This window comes from Carya illinoinensis, chromosome 13, assembly GCF_018687715.1.
Source record: "Carya illinoinensis cultivar Pawnee chromosome 13, C.illinoinensisPawnee_v1, whole genome shotgun sequence".
NCBI classification, from domain to species: Eukaryota; Viridiplantae; Streptophyta; class Magnoliopsida; order Fagales; family Juglandaceae; genus Carya; species Carya illinoinensis.
In genome coordinates, this window is record NC_056764.1 from 31,605,601 (window position 1) to 31,623,028 (window position 17,428).

The 17,428-nt window shown below is 36.8% G+C and overlaps 1 pseudogene; it reads left to right on the top strand.

Moving 5' to 3' along the window:
* Positions 1 to 10,127: 10,127 nt before the first annotated feature.
* On the top strand, positions 10,128 to 14,823 carry LOC122291159 (annotated as a pseudogene).
* Positions 14,824 to 17,428: the final 2,605 nt, after the last annotated feature.

Below are 17,428 nucleotides of genomic sequence, written 5' to 3' on the forward strand. Positions count from 1 at the left end.
AGACATTCTTGAGTAAAGTTCCTTCTCCTAGCAACCCTTCTTCTCTATCCCTCTCTGTCGGCACCCTTTGTAGCCCATCTTCCCCAAAAAATTATCCCACACCTTGTCTCTACTTTCTTCTCCAAAAGAATCCCTACACAGTGAAAATGTCCATAGCCTCTCGATAGCTGTCCCCCTTCATACCCTGACCTCTCTCTCTCTCTCTCTCTCTCTCTCTCTCTCTCTGTATGTCTCTTTGTCTATAATTCCTACACCTTCTCCTCTCTATCCCTTCTCCCATCAAGGAGAATCTCTTGCCACTATATCCCCGCGAGCCTCCTTAAGTCTGCTTTCTCCATGGTCTGTATGTGGATCAGCTTTAACAATTCCTCTACCACAAGCCTGCGAAAGGGTAGCAATTTGACGAAGATTTGAAATCTCAGCCTTGTCAACCTGTACCCCTATGATATGCCTCCCTTATCTCAGCCTCCATGCCCAAAGCTAGAATACACAAGACATCCACTTCTTACACATGCCTTCACACCGAGTTGGAACACCCAACACTTGCAATCACCATATTCACACTAAGTTGGAATGCCCATGACCCGTATAAGTCAAGCATGGGGTTCTTAGTCAGGAGATGGGACATTACTCAGGAAGCATGGAGGACTACACCCACAAAAGGGAAAGGAAGCATGCCAAATTGATGGGACTAGACTCTAAAGCAGCACTAATGGATCACTTTGCATTAAATGCACTCATCAGGAGATCATGCTACATTAATTACTTCATCTAGAGGGTCACACTACATTAAAGAAAGCATGGCAAATGGGACTCTAGGTGGACAACCCTCCACCCAGTCATAGGGCATGGCCGTTTGGGCTTCTGGGCAGGGTATAAAAAGCCCCTTGGGCATCAGGTAAAAAGGGGGGATGAATCATCCTATGCTGAAATTCCATTGGTCTAGTATTATCTCGAGACTTATTGCTGACTTAGACATCAAAGGCTTCGCGGGCCACCATAGGGCCACCCTCCACCGACCTCTTTTTTGTGACTGCAGGCTCATAAGAACAAAGACTTGTACTGCAAAAGTGGAGGTGCTTTTTACTACCTGGATGCAGTCTTTTTGTTTTTGTCTGGTGACGGTTGCTGGTAGATGGATAGTGATTTATAGGAGCTGTATAAGCACCTGTTGTTGATCGATCTTGAAAATGGTGAAGTGGTGGTGGATGTGGGAAAGTTGGAGGACTTGAACTTGTGGGGAGGGAAGTGTTGGGTACTATCCTTGTTCACAGATAAGCATTTCAATCGGGATGATCGTGTTTAATTCCACATTTGATAGTTATGTATGTCATGCATGTCATGTTACATAAAATATAAAAGTTTTCATAAGATCAAGAGTACGTGTAAGATAAAAATCTAATTAATAAGATTGTCATTCAGATGCACGGTACTATTATAGTCAGGATGGTTGTGCAAGCCATGAACTCAAGCATTATCCACCACAATATATTACTATTATATCAAGGTTTCTCCTTGTGGGCATAGGATGTGGGACCGGTACACAACTTTGCAACAAGCTGTAAGCATCTTTATGAGCATGTGTGTTGGCCAGTCAGATCAGTCAAATAATTCAAATAAGCAAGATCATTTATGATAAGAGAAAGTCGTGCATGTCATAGTATATGTATGAGTAGTCATATTTTAATTCTCTCAAGCATGAAAAACCTTACGTTTATTATGTTTACATTATGATGATTTCTTACTGTGTCTTTAACTCATTTTAATTTAATTTTATCTTTTAAAATACTCCAAATGAGCATCTTTATGAGGATGGAGTTATAGGGTGGGACTTGACCCAAGGAGGTGTGACAAAGGCTAAGATTATTTGCACAGAGCTCTTAAGTTATGACTTTTAGAGTGCAAGTTTGAGAAGTTTTAATAAGTGCTTCCACGTATTCTCTTTTATAATTTTAGTATTTTGAAAGATTTTATTTATTATAAGAAATCTTTGTACCTGACGCTTCTTGTAGAATAAAAGAAAATATTTTTTTAAGTCAAAGTAGTAGCACACTAGTTTCCCCATATTTTTTTTTTTTTTTAATTATGTTAGGAGAGTGGGCTGCTACACTTTGTTAGACTTCCAATATCAAGCTGTCAAGCTCTCTGCTACACTTTGTTAGGACCTCGTACGGTAAGTTTCAACAACTCTTTTCTAGTTTTGATTTATGTTGCTAGGTAAGAGAGGAACTTTAGTCATATTTGAAGTTTAGTTCATTACAGCCTGTGCTTTCTTGAAGATTGAAACCAGGAATGATGTTTTATACTCATGATTGTTACTTTTAAAGTAATGATAGTAGTATCACACAATTGTCAAGCACTGGTGATTTGCAAAGGGACCTTGTTTTGGTTTCCAGAGCATGTACGAGGTACTGTCCAGAGATTATCTTAGAATGGACTTCTTTTTGTGTCGCATTGTAATGTATATCTTGAGTTATTAATCGTTGAGTACAAGTGATGGATATAAGATGAGTACAAGGGCAGAACTACTAGAAGGCCCCCCGCGCCCCCCCTCCACCCCCCCCAAAAAAAAAAAAACTTTTCAAAATTGGATAAAAATTAAATTTTGAAAGGTTTTTTTATAAGTTAGGCTAGATAAAAGTTAGTATTTGGCCCCCTAATTTTTTTTTGGTAATTCCCCCACCTCCCCCTCACTAAAAACCTGATCTATTCTGAAGCCTCTAATTTGTAGGCGATGTTGGTTAAACCAAACAATAAGGGAAATGTATTTTGGGTGAACCCCTGCCTTCATAACTTTTGTAAGCTTTCATGGTTAATGTTCTACAAACTTCTCTGTTTAGGACTTTATGAAAGATTTCATGCTTGTGGGTCAAGTGATATGAGTTTACCTTATGGATTACACATTAGAAATTAAAGTTTCTAAAGTGAATAGAATGCTTGGTATGAGGGTTTAATCTAATTGGCTTAAACATGCATGAGATTTAGAAGGCTTGGAGTTTTATGTAATAATAAAGAGAGTTTTAAGGGTTGAAATAAAAAAGGCGAGCATTTCGAAGAAGAAGAATAGTTTTTTTTTTTTTTTGTGACAATTATTTACTTAGCTCATTTATTCTTTAGACATCTCTAACTCTTGATTACATTACGCAGATGAAGAGCTCATATTGAGAAATCGCATTAACGAATGTTGTAAGTTACCTTTGAGCTCATTCTGTGAATGACTGATTATTAACTCTTTGAGTAATCCTGATAAGATTAGATCATCTTGCCATTAAATTTATTGTTTATCGTAAGCATTACATCATTTCATAGAGTATGAAATTATTTATGAAATTCTCATGTGTATGAGTGGTGTGGAAATTTTTCCGTTAATTACGAAAAATTGTGCACTCAAACTTAGAGGGGATGAATGTCATGATCACTGGTCGAGTAGACGCGTCAGAATTTAAGAGTATAAATGTCTCGTGTATGGTGAGCACAGTGGGATACACAGTATAAATCTCTTTAGTCTAGTGAATTTGCTTGGATTCAAAAGGTATAAATGTCTCTAGCCAAGTGAACGCAACTGAGAATTAGAGGGTTTAAATGTCTCGGGTCCAACTGGTCTAGTTAGTTGCCTATCGACTAGTGGAGGATAGAGAACTTTTAAGATGAGAGACGTTTCACGAAGTCTTGAGTTTCTTGAGTTGGTATGACATTCGGACAGATAAAACATGAGGTTTATAGGTAATGAGATTTCAAATAAAGAGGAAAGTTAATTCTCATAGGGGTACATTGACATGTGCATTCATTTACATATTATCCGCGTTAACATTTGTACGTCAATGAATGTTTATCATGAGCATCAGTTCTAGGACTAACTTACTGAAATTTATATAATCTCACATCGGTAATCCCACTACGATCAAGTTCTCGAAACTATAGATTTTGTTCTAGAGCTAAATAAGCGATTATTTCAAGAAGAGGAGCAAATATATTTTGATAAATTGGATTAGAGTAGCCAGTTGGAGTGGTGCATTATGTGGAGACGTGATTGTGTATGTTTTATAAATAGTTGACAATGCTTAAGTTAAGATGTATGGATTGTTATGTGAGCACTTTATGGTGACAATATAATATGGCTTGTATTGTAGATATTTTGTGGTGACAATATAATATGCAAATTGGGATATATTTTTTTTGGTACAAGTTTTACATTACCTTTCCATTACGATTATAGTATATTGCTAGCTAGTAATATGTTGGGTTCATACATTTAATTGTCATAAACGTAGGAGTGTGTAACCATTGTTGCATATCTCAGCGCTATGATCTCTATCAAATCCCAAGAAGGGTTTAAGGGCGTCACATTTCTTAATTATATATTTTTTTTTAAAAGCTATATTAATATTGCTTAGAGTAGAAGAACGAATGTGTTCTTTCTTTTTGTATGACAAATGTCTCAATAATAGTATTGATGGAACAAAAACCTAACTTATTGTTTGAAGAACTATTTAGAATTCCTACAACTCCTTATAAAGTTGGTTGGAAAACTTATTGTCGAACTCTATTACTCACTATTTGTTGTTAAAAATGATTGATTTCTTGTCTTGAATTTTAAGTTGTTTCAAAGCGCTATAAGTTGAGTTATTCACTCAAAATGGATTTCTTCCATTTCCACCTTTCTTAAACTTGCTTGAATTTTTTCTAATTGTTCAATAGCTCCCCCCTTTCCCCCATGTAATTCTTCTGAATTTTCAATAGTCTTCAATATTTTCTATTTTATATTAGTTCTAATTTGTGTATAGGCCTCTGACCTTTTTAACCTCAATTACTAATTTTAATTATTAATGTGAATTGAAAGAATTTAATCTCATTAAGATGTTATACTAATTTTTTTTATAAATGCATTCCATAATTTTTTAAGAAAATAATATATTAATAAAGCAAAATCTCAAAGAATGAGTATAATAAGGAAAGTCTAGGAATTAAGAAAAGGAGTATTCCATAAAATCGTTAAAATGATTATTCTTTCTTTAGCAATCCTTCAAACTTAAAAAATATCTATCAAATAAAGAGTTTGGTATTGTGTTTTCCCAAGAATGAGGTTGGTGGTAAAAAGCATATTTTATGTGGAAAAATGCTATTTCCACAAATATTCTCTATGGATGGCTCGTCGGATATAATTTGCTACAAAAGTATTATATTTCACGAAAGATCTATTCGTGGGAAATATATAAGTTTTCCCGCATCCATTCCACGGCAAGAGCATACTAAGCTCGCCGCAAAAGCACGTTTAATTTGGTTACTGCCCATGGTAATAGGATCAATTCCTGCAAGAGCATTTGGTGGGTATTAGTATAATCCACTAGAACATTTGGTGGTAAAAACGTTCTTTTGTAACCAAGTTGCATCCTCAGTAAAGCTCTTGGCTAAACTTTTCCTGCTGAGGTTTCCGTAGGAAATAGTTAATTTCCATGAAAACATCCTATGGGAAATATTTTTTGCATGACACTGATTTACCTTTTTTTGACAAACACCTCATTCGTAGGAAATAGATAATTTCCATGAAGATATCCTATAGGAAATAGTGTGAGCACTTTGAAGGAGTCACTCTTCAAATCAAATGTGTAAGCGCATAACATTCTAAATTTATAAGTGATGAATCCTCTAGCAGGAGTTATAAGAGTTGGATTCACAAGGGATCAAAACCAAATTAATGGGACACAAATATAAAATTATGTATATGATTGGTTGAACAAAGACAATGATATGATCATGCAAAGAAAAGATCAAGCTCGAGAACTAGGGATACACACACACACATAGAAGAGGCAGCAATAGGCCAGAGATTTACCAAGGGAGAGAGGGAAAGAGATTTCAGAGAAGACAATAACATCAATACACAAAGAATTAAGAGAGAGATTGACCTTTATTGGCATTAGAATTAATCGACAGCCTAGCTGTGAGGTTGAACAGGGCGGCAATTGGCGGCAATGAGTGGACCTCGAAGGATGGCGGCTTAGAGAAACCTGATAAATCAGATCAGATTATGCTCTACTAGATGGCAAAATTGTTTTTGTTGAGGGCTCGGCTTGTGAAACGAAGCCATTGATGCTCTTGAGTAAAGTGCCTTCTCCTAGCAACCCTTCTTCTCTCTCCCTCTCTCTCGGCACCCTTCATAGCCCATCTTCCCCAAAAAATTATCCCACACCTTGTCTCTAATTTCTTCTCCAAAGCAATCCCTACACAGCAAAAATGTCCATAGCCTCTCGGTAGATGTCTCCCTTCGTACCCTGACCTCTCTCTCTCTCTCTCTCTACAATTCTTACACCTTCTCCTCTCTATCCCTTCTCTCATCAAGGCAAATCTCTCGCCACTATGTCCTCGTGAGCCTCCTCAAGGCTACTTGCTCCATGGTCTGTATGTGGGTTGGTTTTAACGTTTCCTCTACCACAAGCCTGCATAAGAGTAGCTATCTGATGGAGATTCAAAATCTCAGCATTGTTAACACATGCCCCTGTGATATGCCTCCCTTATCTCAGCCTCCATTATAAACCAACCATGCTCAAAGCTAGAATACGCATGACATCCACTTCTTACAGACATCTTCACACTGAGTTAGAACACCCAACACTTGCAATCACCAGATTCGCACTAAGTTGGAACGCCCACGACCCATATAAGTCAGGTATGGGGTTTTGGGTCGGGAGATGGGACGCTACTCAGGGAGCGTGAAAGACAACACCCACGAAAGGGGAAGGAAGCATGCCAAATCGACGGGACTGGACTCTAAAGCAGCACTAAAGGATCACGCCGCATTAAATGCGCTCATAAGGAGATCACATTACATTAATTACTTCACCCAGAGGGTCATGCTGCATTAAAGAAAGCATGATAGAGGGGACTCCAGTTGGACACCCCCCCACCCAGCCATAGGGCATGTCCGTAGACTTGGAAACCCATGAGGTATTTGAACCCTCTGTGATTTAGTCAAGAGGGAAGACCCTGATATCTTGTTTTTACAAGAGACAAGATTGAAAGTGCATGAATTTGAGTTATGTAAGTTTTGTTTGGGTTTTTCAAATTGTTTAGCTATGGATCGTCGTGGTCGTAAGGCTGAGATTGATTTGCTTTTGGGGAGGGATGTTCAATCTGCTTTTGGGGAGGGATGTTAAACTTTCTGTTTAAATTATTCTCACTATCACATAGATGCTACTGTTGAGTTTGATTCTGAGGATGGTTTGTGGTTTATTACTGGAGTCTATGGGTACCCTAAAGTGGCCTTAAGAGAATAGACCTGGGAGTTGTTGAAAAGATTGTGAAAGAATGGAGAGTCTTGGTTAGTGACTGATGACTTTAATGAGGTGTTGCATCATCATGAGAAATTGGGGGGGGGGGGGGGGGGAATCCTAGACCAGAGGGGTAGCTTACAGCCTTTTGAAATGTTTGTAATGACAATGAGTTGAAGGACTTGGGGTATAGATGTCAGAAGTTCACATGGAGTAATCGTAAGGGAGGAGGGCAATGTGTTCATGAGAGGTAGGATAGGGCCCTAGTGAATTTACAATGGTGGAATAGGTTTCCTTTTGCCTCTGCTATACATGGTTTGGTTACATACTTAGATCGTGTTCCAATTTGGATTCTTACTAATGGTGAGGAGGGTTTTGTTAAGCCTAAAAGACAGTTCAAGTTTGAATTAACATGGGTTGGGGAAAAGGTTTCTGAAGACATTATTAAAACCAATTGGAGGAGGGGTGGTGTAGGCAATAGTATGGATGATGTGATGGGGTTGAAAAAGGAAAGTTGGGTTCAGTCAAGCTCTTGGAATAAAAACTCTTTTGGGAATGTCAAAAAACAATTGACTTTGGCAAAATAGAATTTGGCTTTGTTGCATGATTGTGATCATTTGGGAAATGATATGGAGGCTAATAATAGGACTCGTGATTAGGTCCAAAAGTGGCTAGAAGGAGATGAGTTAGGGCAGGTTTGGTAGATGAGAATTCTCATCCCAAATTCAAAATTCTCATTTCATTATTACAACTTTCCCAAATCCTCACATAAAATATAATAAATAATTCAATTTTTTCAAATCACAATACAACTTTTTCAAATCCCAAAACAATAATAATACTAAAAATAATATTTTAAACTTTCATCTCAAACTCAAAATTTTCATCTCTACCCCCAACCTCCCCATAATGTGGAAGCAGAGATCCAAAGTAATGTAGTTAAAAGAGGGTGACTCAAACTCAAAATATTTTCATATGAAGGCTTCTCAGATGCGTAAAAAGAATAGGTTGGTGAGGATAAAGGATGGAAATGGCAATTGGCATACTGGTGAGCAGAGAGATCAGATTATCATTGGTTATTTTGATGACCTTTTCAAAAGCTCCAATCCCATGGGTTCTCTTGATTTTTTTAGACCACTAGCTAACAAAGTAACAGGATCAATGAATGAAGACCTCTGCAAGGTTTATACTGAAGCTGAAGTTTCTATTGCATTGGCACAGATGCATCCTCAAAAAGCTCTTGGTCCATATGGGATGTCACCTTTATTTTACTAGAAATATTGGCATTAGGTGGACCACTCAGTCACTGGTGCAGTACTTCAAGCCCTTAACTCAAGTGTTTTTCCCACTTCTATTAATCATATGAATCTTACTCTTATTCCTAGTTCCTGAGTTTGTTGCTGATTATAGGTCCATTTCTTTATGTAATGTGGTCTATAAATTAATTACAAAGGTTATAGCTAATAGATTGAAAGCTATTTTACCCTCTATAATTGAGGAGAGTCGGAGTGCATTTGTCCCTAGGCGTTTAATTACTGATAATATGCTTATTGCTTTTGAATTTATTCATATTTTCTAAAGCGTAAAAGGAAAAGGAAAAATGGATATATGTCTATTAAATTGGATATGAGTAAAGCAAGTAGGGGATTGAGACAAAGGGATCCATTGTCCCCTTATCTTTTTCTTCTATGTAGTGAGGGGTTGATTGCTTTATTGAGAGATGCTTGTATGAGGAAGCAAATTTCAGGTATTAAGATTTGTAGAGGAATCCCAAATATTAATCATCTACTCTTTGCAGACGATAGTTTGATTGTTTGTAAGGCTGAGGTGGAGGAAAGCAAAAGGTTACAAGCTCTTTTAGACTCCTATAAGAGTGTGTCTAGTCAAAAAATTAGTTAGGAAAAAATTGCCATGATGTTCAGCAGTAATGTTGAGAGGGAGAGGAGGGAAGAAATTGGTCTGTTGTGGGGCAATGGGGAGTTTCAGCAGTATGAGAAATATCTTGGCCTACCTCTAATAGTTGGTAGGTCAAAAACAGGGGCTTTTCAATCCATAAAACAGAGAGTTTGGTAGAAACTTCAATGTTGGAAAGAGAAATTGCTTTCATAAGGGGGGAAGGAAGTACTATTGAAAGTTGTTGCTCTTTCAATAAATATTTATGCAATGAGTTGCTTTTTCTTGCCTAGTGGCTTTTGTTCTAATTTAAAGGGACTTATGGCAAAATTCTGGTGGGACCAAAAGCATGAGGAAATGAGGATTCAATGGATGAGTTGGAGTAGTTTGTGTCAGAGGAAATCACAAGGGGGTATGGACTTTAAGGATCTTAGGACCTTCAATCTTACTCTTCTTGCAAAGCAAGGTTGAAAGTTACTACAAGAAGAAAGTTCTTTGCTTCATAAACTGTTTAAGGTCAGGTATTTCTCAAGATCATGTTTCTTTGAGGCAGGGTTGGGTCATTGTCCTTCTTAAACTTAGAGAGGCATATGGGAAGCTAATAGGTGGTTGAAAGAGGGGTGTAGATGGAAGATAGGGGATGGGAAAATAGCACAATTGTGGATTGAGAAGTGGATACCTGAACATAACCCTTTGGTTCAGGAAGGTTATGCAGTTATTGAGGTAAATAGCAAGGACCTGGTAGAGATTTTGATTGATGGAACTCATAGATAGTGGAACATAGAGATGCTTAGATCTCTCTTCAATCCAAATGTGGTCACATATATTTGTAAGTTGATGATAGGGCCAAAGAATACAGCTAATAAATGGATTTGGGAGCACAAAATAAATGGCCAGTTTTCAGTTAAAAGCTACTATCGATTTATTTTTGAGCAACTGAGCGGTGCTGAAGTATAGGCTTTTGAGATGGGTGGACAGAAGGTAGTATGGAAGACTGTGTGGAAACTGCCAGTGTCAAATAAGATCAAAATTTTTGTTTGGCAAGCTTGTAAAGATAGCCTCCCAACTAAAGAAAATCTTCTAAAGAAAAAGGTGATTTCTGAAGGTAAATATAGTTTCTGTGATTATCTAGTTGAGGATTTAAACCATGCAGTGTTCAATTGCATTCTACTCCAAGAGTCTTGGAAGTAGTTTGTTCCTAGTTTAGCTATTACTACAACTGCTACGTTGTTTGATTTAGTTCTTCAGTTGTGTCAGATAAAGGATTATGACAATTTGGCTATCTTGTGCTCTCTGACTTGGAGCTTTTGGTATAGAAGGAACAAAATGGATTTTGAGAAGACAGTGTTGCCTACAAATAAGGTTGTTGAACATGCTTTAAGCATCTTGAGAAGGTTCAAATCTGTGAAGGTCAGACTCACATACAATTGTAGAAGCATCTAAGGTAGTGTCCACCCCCAACTAAGTTCTTAAAGCTTAATATTGATGGGGCCATGTTTTGTGACCTTAAGAAGGCTGGGGTTGGGGTCATTCTAAGGGATGATAAGGGTGAAATGATTACTGCAGCAAGTGAGGCTGAAAATTAAGTGGATAATCTAGGAACTATTGAACTCTTGGCTGTTTTTCGAGGTAAGTAACTATGTGTTGGTATAGAAATCAAAAACTTGATTGTAGAATCTGATTGCCTTCTGCTTGTTGGTTAGTTATAGAAAAATGATATGTTGGATTCTAAATTTGGGGCTCTCTTTGCTGAAGTTATGAGATTGAAGACTTGTTTTGCATCTTGCTCTTTTAGAGAAGGTAACTCGATAGCACATATGCTTGCCTGAAATACATGGAATGTTGAGAATGTTGAGATATGGGAAGATTGTATTCTAGAATTTCTTTCTCAAACTATTTGGCTTGACAAATGTCTGTAATAGTCTTATATTCAATAAATTTTGGTTTTTCTATAAAAGAAAAAAAAAAAAAAAAAAAAAGATGTTGGCAATCATTTCTCAAAATAATTGTGTTTATTAGTATAACATATAAATAAAATCATTATTTCACCGTCATTACTACTAAAACTAATCATTGATGTTACTCGCACACTTTTCAACTTTCTATTCAAAAGTCAACAACTCAACATATTTCATACATCCAAACACCTCAAACTCATATCAATAGGACCCACAAACCCACGTAGGGCTGGTTTGGATTCAAACTAATATCTATTCGCAACTCTTCTCAACTCGCTTCACTATCCAAACACAATCTAAGCTTGCGGCAACTCAAAACGACATCCGAACTTCACCTTTGACTTGGAATATTCCGCACAAAAATACAATTTTGGCAACATGCTGGATTTGTTTTTCTTAGTAACCCTATAAAAGGTTAAAACCTGGTTTGGATAGCAAAGTTTTTCTAATTTATTTTATCTCATTTCATTATTCAATTAAACACTATAAATACAAATATTTTTTAATTTTATATTTTAAATTTTTTATTTAATTATTATCTAATTATTACAACTTTTCTAAATTTTCAAACAAAATATAAAAAATAATTTAACTTTTTCAAATTATAATATTCTCATAATTTTTTAACTTCATAATATTTTTATTCAACTTTTTCTTTTTCCTTTTCCAAAACTCCATAAAATATATTAACTCAAATCATTTTACTACTATTCATAAACTATTTTACTACTATTTACAGATTATATCATCTCAACGACTCATAGAATTATCAAAATCATGTACTGAGCTACAACATGGGTTTATTATTATTATTATTTATAAAAATAATGAGAAATTAAATAGAAGAAAAAATATTGAAGAGTTGTGCTACACCCATCAAGGGTGTTGTTAGAGATGGGTCCCGATAAGTTACTTGGTCTTTTTTTTTTTATTAAGTTTTTTTATTTTAAAATATTTTTAAAAACTTACAACATCATTAATAAAATATTTATTTAATCACTAAATAAATAAATAAAATTATCTTGATATCCATCCTAGGAGAACTGGCATTTTCAATATTGAAAGCACAAGTGATATCATGATGTAATTATTAATTAATTTCTGTACACGAATTTCAAAGCTTCATGTACCTAAACGTGCACTTCTTTCCTCAACAAATAGCTTTTAAATTAACTGAAGACTTTTATTAATGGCAGCTCTTCTTGACCCTCGATCCCTCCAATAATAAAAATCGGGGAGGGTTTTATTTTTTACATTGCTGGCTATCAACCGTTTATTTTATCATATCGTATTTAATAATTTAAGATTATTTATTATATTGTAATTATAGACAAATTATTTAATACAACATAAAAATAATGAAATGATAATGTTACAAAGTGTGATAATAGAAATACTAATGACCAAAGTCTATGGTCTAATGATATATGATCCAATTTTTTAAATAGACAATCTAGATTCGAAACCCCCACCTTTATATAAAAAATAAAATAAAAAAATTACTAATTAATCTTGCATTTTTCGATCCTGAGGCTTAATATTAGTAAGGTGATTTTTTATTTATATCGGTATAATCACAAGCATAGCAAAACTTGGTATTACTAATTCAGAAGTTTTTAGGCTATAACTTAAGCTTCAAGAAGCTGACCAACCATGATTATTCAAATAGTATTACTGTTACATAGACTTAATTTAATAACATGCATGAGCCAGGCAATTGAAAGTGATATGTAGCTTATTTATTTATTTTTCACTTTTTCTGAAGAAATGAATGGCAAATCTGGAAAAATAAGGTACGCGTGTAGGACCTGTTCTGCCTTACAAATTGGAAATGTTCCAGTTCCACCGACGATCTGATGCTGATGCTTATAAAACCCAAAAACAAAAAAATAAAAATAAAAAACAAGTGTATTGTCGATGCCAGTACATATGGCCAGCCTAGAAACTCAAAATCCACAACGCGTATTAGGTAATTTCATTAATTTCAACACAAGCCAAAGACTAAATGACGGTGGAAAGTTTCCCCAGAAATTAACGAAGATCAAACATGAACCCATTTTCACATTTAGGGTTGTAGATGGAGTCAAGTCTTTACATAAATGTATTCTTTTTAATCATTATCAATATTGGTGCCTGCACAGATAATCTAGACCGTTTCAAGGTATTACTGGGATCCCATTATTCTTGTATTTCTATTAAAGAAATGAAATCTTCAACTTGTATTATTGGTTAGTTCAAGGTTGAAAACTTCATCTTGTACTAAAAAACATGCTCTGCTTATTGAAGGGTTGGCTATATAAAGTGGGAGCCTCAGCTCAGTACTCTTCATTCAAAAGTAGTTCAGATCTTCAAGCCATAAAACACAACTGTGAGAGTTTCTTGTTTAGTGTTTACTCAAAAATGGCCAGTTTTTGGCCTTGTCTAGTTTATGCAGTGGCAGTGTTCATACTGGCCACTAATTTAGTGTTGGAAATCCCCAAGTGTGAATTGTCATTTGATCTTACAGCTACCCACCCATCTACCGAAAGTCTTTGGCAGTAAATATTGACCAAAATTTGCTGCACCGAAAGAAGCCTCATCTTGGTCAAGAAATGTGGGTGTTTTGTCCCCATGACTTCTACTATAAAATGAAGTCATGCATTTGCTGAAAATTAAATCTATCTTCACTGTGGTGAGAGATCAGAGCAGAGGTGCCACCACCCTCACCATCTCCTCCACCTCCTTATATTTATAAGTCACCGCCTCCACCATCTCCCTCACCTCCCCCTCCATACGTCTACAAGTCACCACCACCTCCATCACCATCACCTCCTCCTCCTCATATTTATAAGTCACCTCCTCATCCATCTCCATCACCACCTCCTCCCTACATCTACAAGTCACCACCTCCTCCATCTCCATCACCTCCCCCTCCATATATCTATAAATCACCACCACCACCACCACCCTCACCATCCCCTCCACCTCCTGATATTTACAAGTCACCCCCTCCACCATCTCCCTCACCTCCTCCTCCATATATCTATAAGTCACCACCACCACCCTCACCATCCCCTCCACCTCCTTATATTTATAAGTCACCCCCTCCACCATCTCCCTCACCTCCTCCTCCATATATTTACAAATCAACACCACCTCCATCACCATCACCTCCTCCTCCTTATATCTATAAATCACCCCCACCACCCTCACCATACCCTCCACCTCCTTATATGTACAAATCACCTCCTCCCCCATACATCTACAAATCCCCACCACCTCCTCCTCCTTATATTTACAAGTCACCGCCTCCTCCATCTCCATCACCACTTCCTCCCTACGTCTACAAGTCACCCCCTCCTCCATCTCCATCACCTCCTCCTCCATATATCTATAAATCACCGCTACCACCCTCACCATCCCCTCCTCCTTATATTTACAAGTCACCACGGCCACCATCTCCCTCACCTCCTCCTCCATATGTCTACAAGTCGCCACCACCTCCATCACCGTCACCACCTCCTCCATCTCCATGATCACCCCCTCCTCCCTACGTTTGCAAGTCCCCACCTCCTCCATCACCTTCACCTCCTCCTCCTTATGTTTACAAGTCTCCACCACCGCCATCCCCATCACCACCACCTTACTACTACTACAATTCCCCACCACCTCCCGCTCACTACAAGAAAATAGGCTTAAATCAGCGATTTTTGAACTGCTGCTAGTTACACTGCTGGAAATAATGATTACAAGTAGCGATTACATGATCGCCGGCCTTTTTTTTTAATTAACCTCACGCGTGAGCCTATTTTCAATATTTGCGCCGATTATTTTTCTAAAAGCAACGATTTACGTCACTGCAATTAAAAAATTAATGTCCCGGCGGGTCCCTACTTCGCAACAAGCCCGCGCGCGAAAATTAGGAAGTTTTATTTTCCCCCCTCTGGCCTCTTCTATTTTTCTCCTTCACCGTCCCGACACCCACAGTACCCAAGCCGATTTTCATTTTCCTTCAACGCCATTTTCGCCTACCTGCAAATCCACCCACCCGAACCATTTAATCCGCTCACAAGTTGGGGTTTTTTGGTTTGGCCTTCCGCTGTTCGCTGCAGACCCATCGTTCCCGAGAGCATACGATCGAAACCCATTTGCTCTGCCTCCATCTTAGGTTAGCTTGTGAATGGGCACGGGCATTCCACCATCGTCATCGGAAAATCTCTGGTTCAAAGCTTGGGGCTTTGTTTCGTGAACCACAGGTAATTGTTTCTTAAATATCCCCACTCGTTGGTTTCGAAAAAATGTGGATTTTTTTCTTGTAGAACAATTTTTTGGGATACTGATTGTGAAAGCTTGTCCGGCGTGGACGTATACTGCAGAGTTTTACTATTTTTGTGGTTAAGGGCGAAAGGGATGCTTCCTGATTGACACTAGATTTCATTTTCCCCCTCTGAGAGTATATATATATATATATATATAGATATATAGATGTAGGCTTCGAGTAACTTGCCCTTGTTGACCTATTCAATGCTCCGGTTGTCTTCCTCAACTACATTAAATTAATTAACTTCTAGTTACATCAATAATATATTCCACGATTATTTGCTGAAAATTACTAGTTTGAAGCTACCCGAGGCAGGTATTGTGTATAGATAGTGGTACTTTTTTTTTAATCCAAACATGTTGATGGATGATTGAATCAATAGATGTTAATCAGATTAGTTTATTTCTTTTCCAATGATTAAGTTGCCTCCCATCGAAAGAAACTTGCCCAAAATCTCTGCATATTGGGAAAATTAGTACATTGAGAGAGGATTAACTCCTAAAAAATTATGCTATTAGAACAATAACATTAACCACAACAACATTAACTGGTTGGGTTTCTCTCTCTCTCTCCTCACATGACCATGGAGATTTCTTTAGGCCCTCATAGCCATCAGGTTTTAGCATCCTCCCTCAGCTACTCTTTCTACAGCAGTCTCGGCAACCTTTTCCATTCGCAACCTCACTTGTACTATGGTATTTTCCATGGAACTGAAGGATATGCTAGCTTGTATGCCCCTCTATCTGCAATGCCACTCAAGTCTAGTGGCATTGGTTTGGTTAATTCCAAACCAACTCATTTGTACAACTCTGATATTGATGGCTTTTCTTGTTGGTTCATTGCTGTAATTTAACAATTATTTGAACCCTTTCATAACTGTTAAATGCTATGGCCACCTAGAAATTAAATGACATTGTCAACCGTTCTTACAAGTTTGATTTCTTTATATATTCTAATATTACAAAAGAACAAATTTGTTAGGATTGATTTTATGCATATGTATGTGACATGCTATTGATTTTATGATTTTATTACTTCTGTATGAAACATTGCTATTATTAGTACATTTAACCTAATATTGATCTATAATTATATCCTGGTTTAACTACTACAGTCTACTGCAATCTTCGATTGGGTTATGAGTGTAATGGATCAAATTGACAATTTGATTCCAATGTTTCCAGTATATATTAGAAGAGTCATATTTATTTATTGGTCGTTCATGTTGTTTTGATGGAGATTCTATTTAATTGGTGATTCATATCATATTTATTTATTTTAAAGCTTATTGAATTTGATTCATATCATGTTTTGCAAGATTTTGATTCATATCTTAATAATTGAACCTCGAATGATTAATCATTAGGTGATCTCAAAATGCATATCATGGTGTAAATTATTTTAACCAAATGATAGAATAAAAGAACTAATAGTTTTGAATTCCAAAGCTGCTTAATGATTAAACATTTAAGTCTCAATTATAATGCCACTAAAAGGTCATAAAACGATTCAGATGTGCAAGATTTTGGTGCATTCCTATTTTCTGTTATGAACATTTTCCACCCCTCGATTGAGTCTACCAAGTCACTTAGACTTCTTCCTTCTGATAGCCCCGAGGTACACAATAAGACGCTGATTTAAGTCACACTTTTTTGCATAGTCGATTTTATACAATTGGAACATATAATTAGAGGTTGTTGAGGTTTTTGAATTAGTCCAACTTGAGCCAGTATGCTAATGTTATGTTGGAAATGTCGATATTTATGCTACCCTCAAGATATTTATTATTATGAACTTTCTTGAATTTAATCTTCATTTATCCATTTTGTTAGGCATGTTCAAAGGGCTTTGATCAGAGTTTGGTCTAGTTTCTCACTCGTCATTCGCTTGCTACTTGGATGTGAAGCCCAGAGGAAAAGGAAAACCTTCCTCTTATGCATATTCTTACTGAATTATTTCCGAGTTGTTGATCAGTCTTCAGTTCTCTTTCCGATCCACAGAAGCTGCAT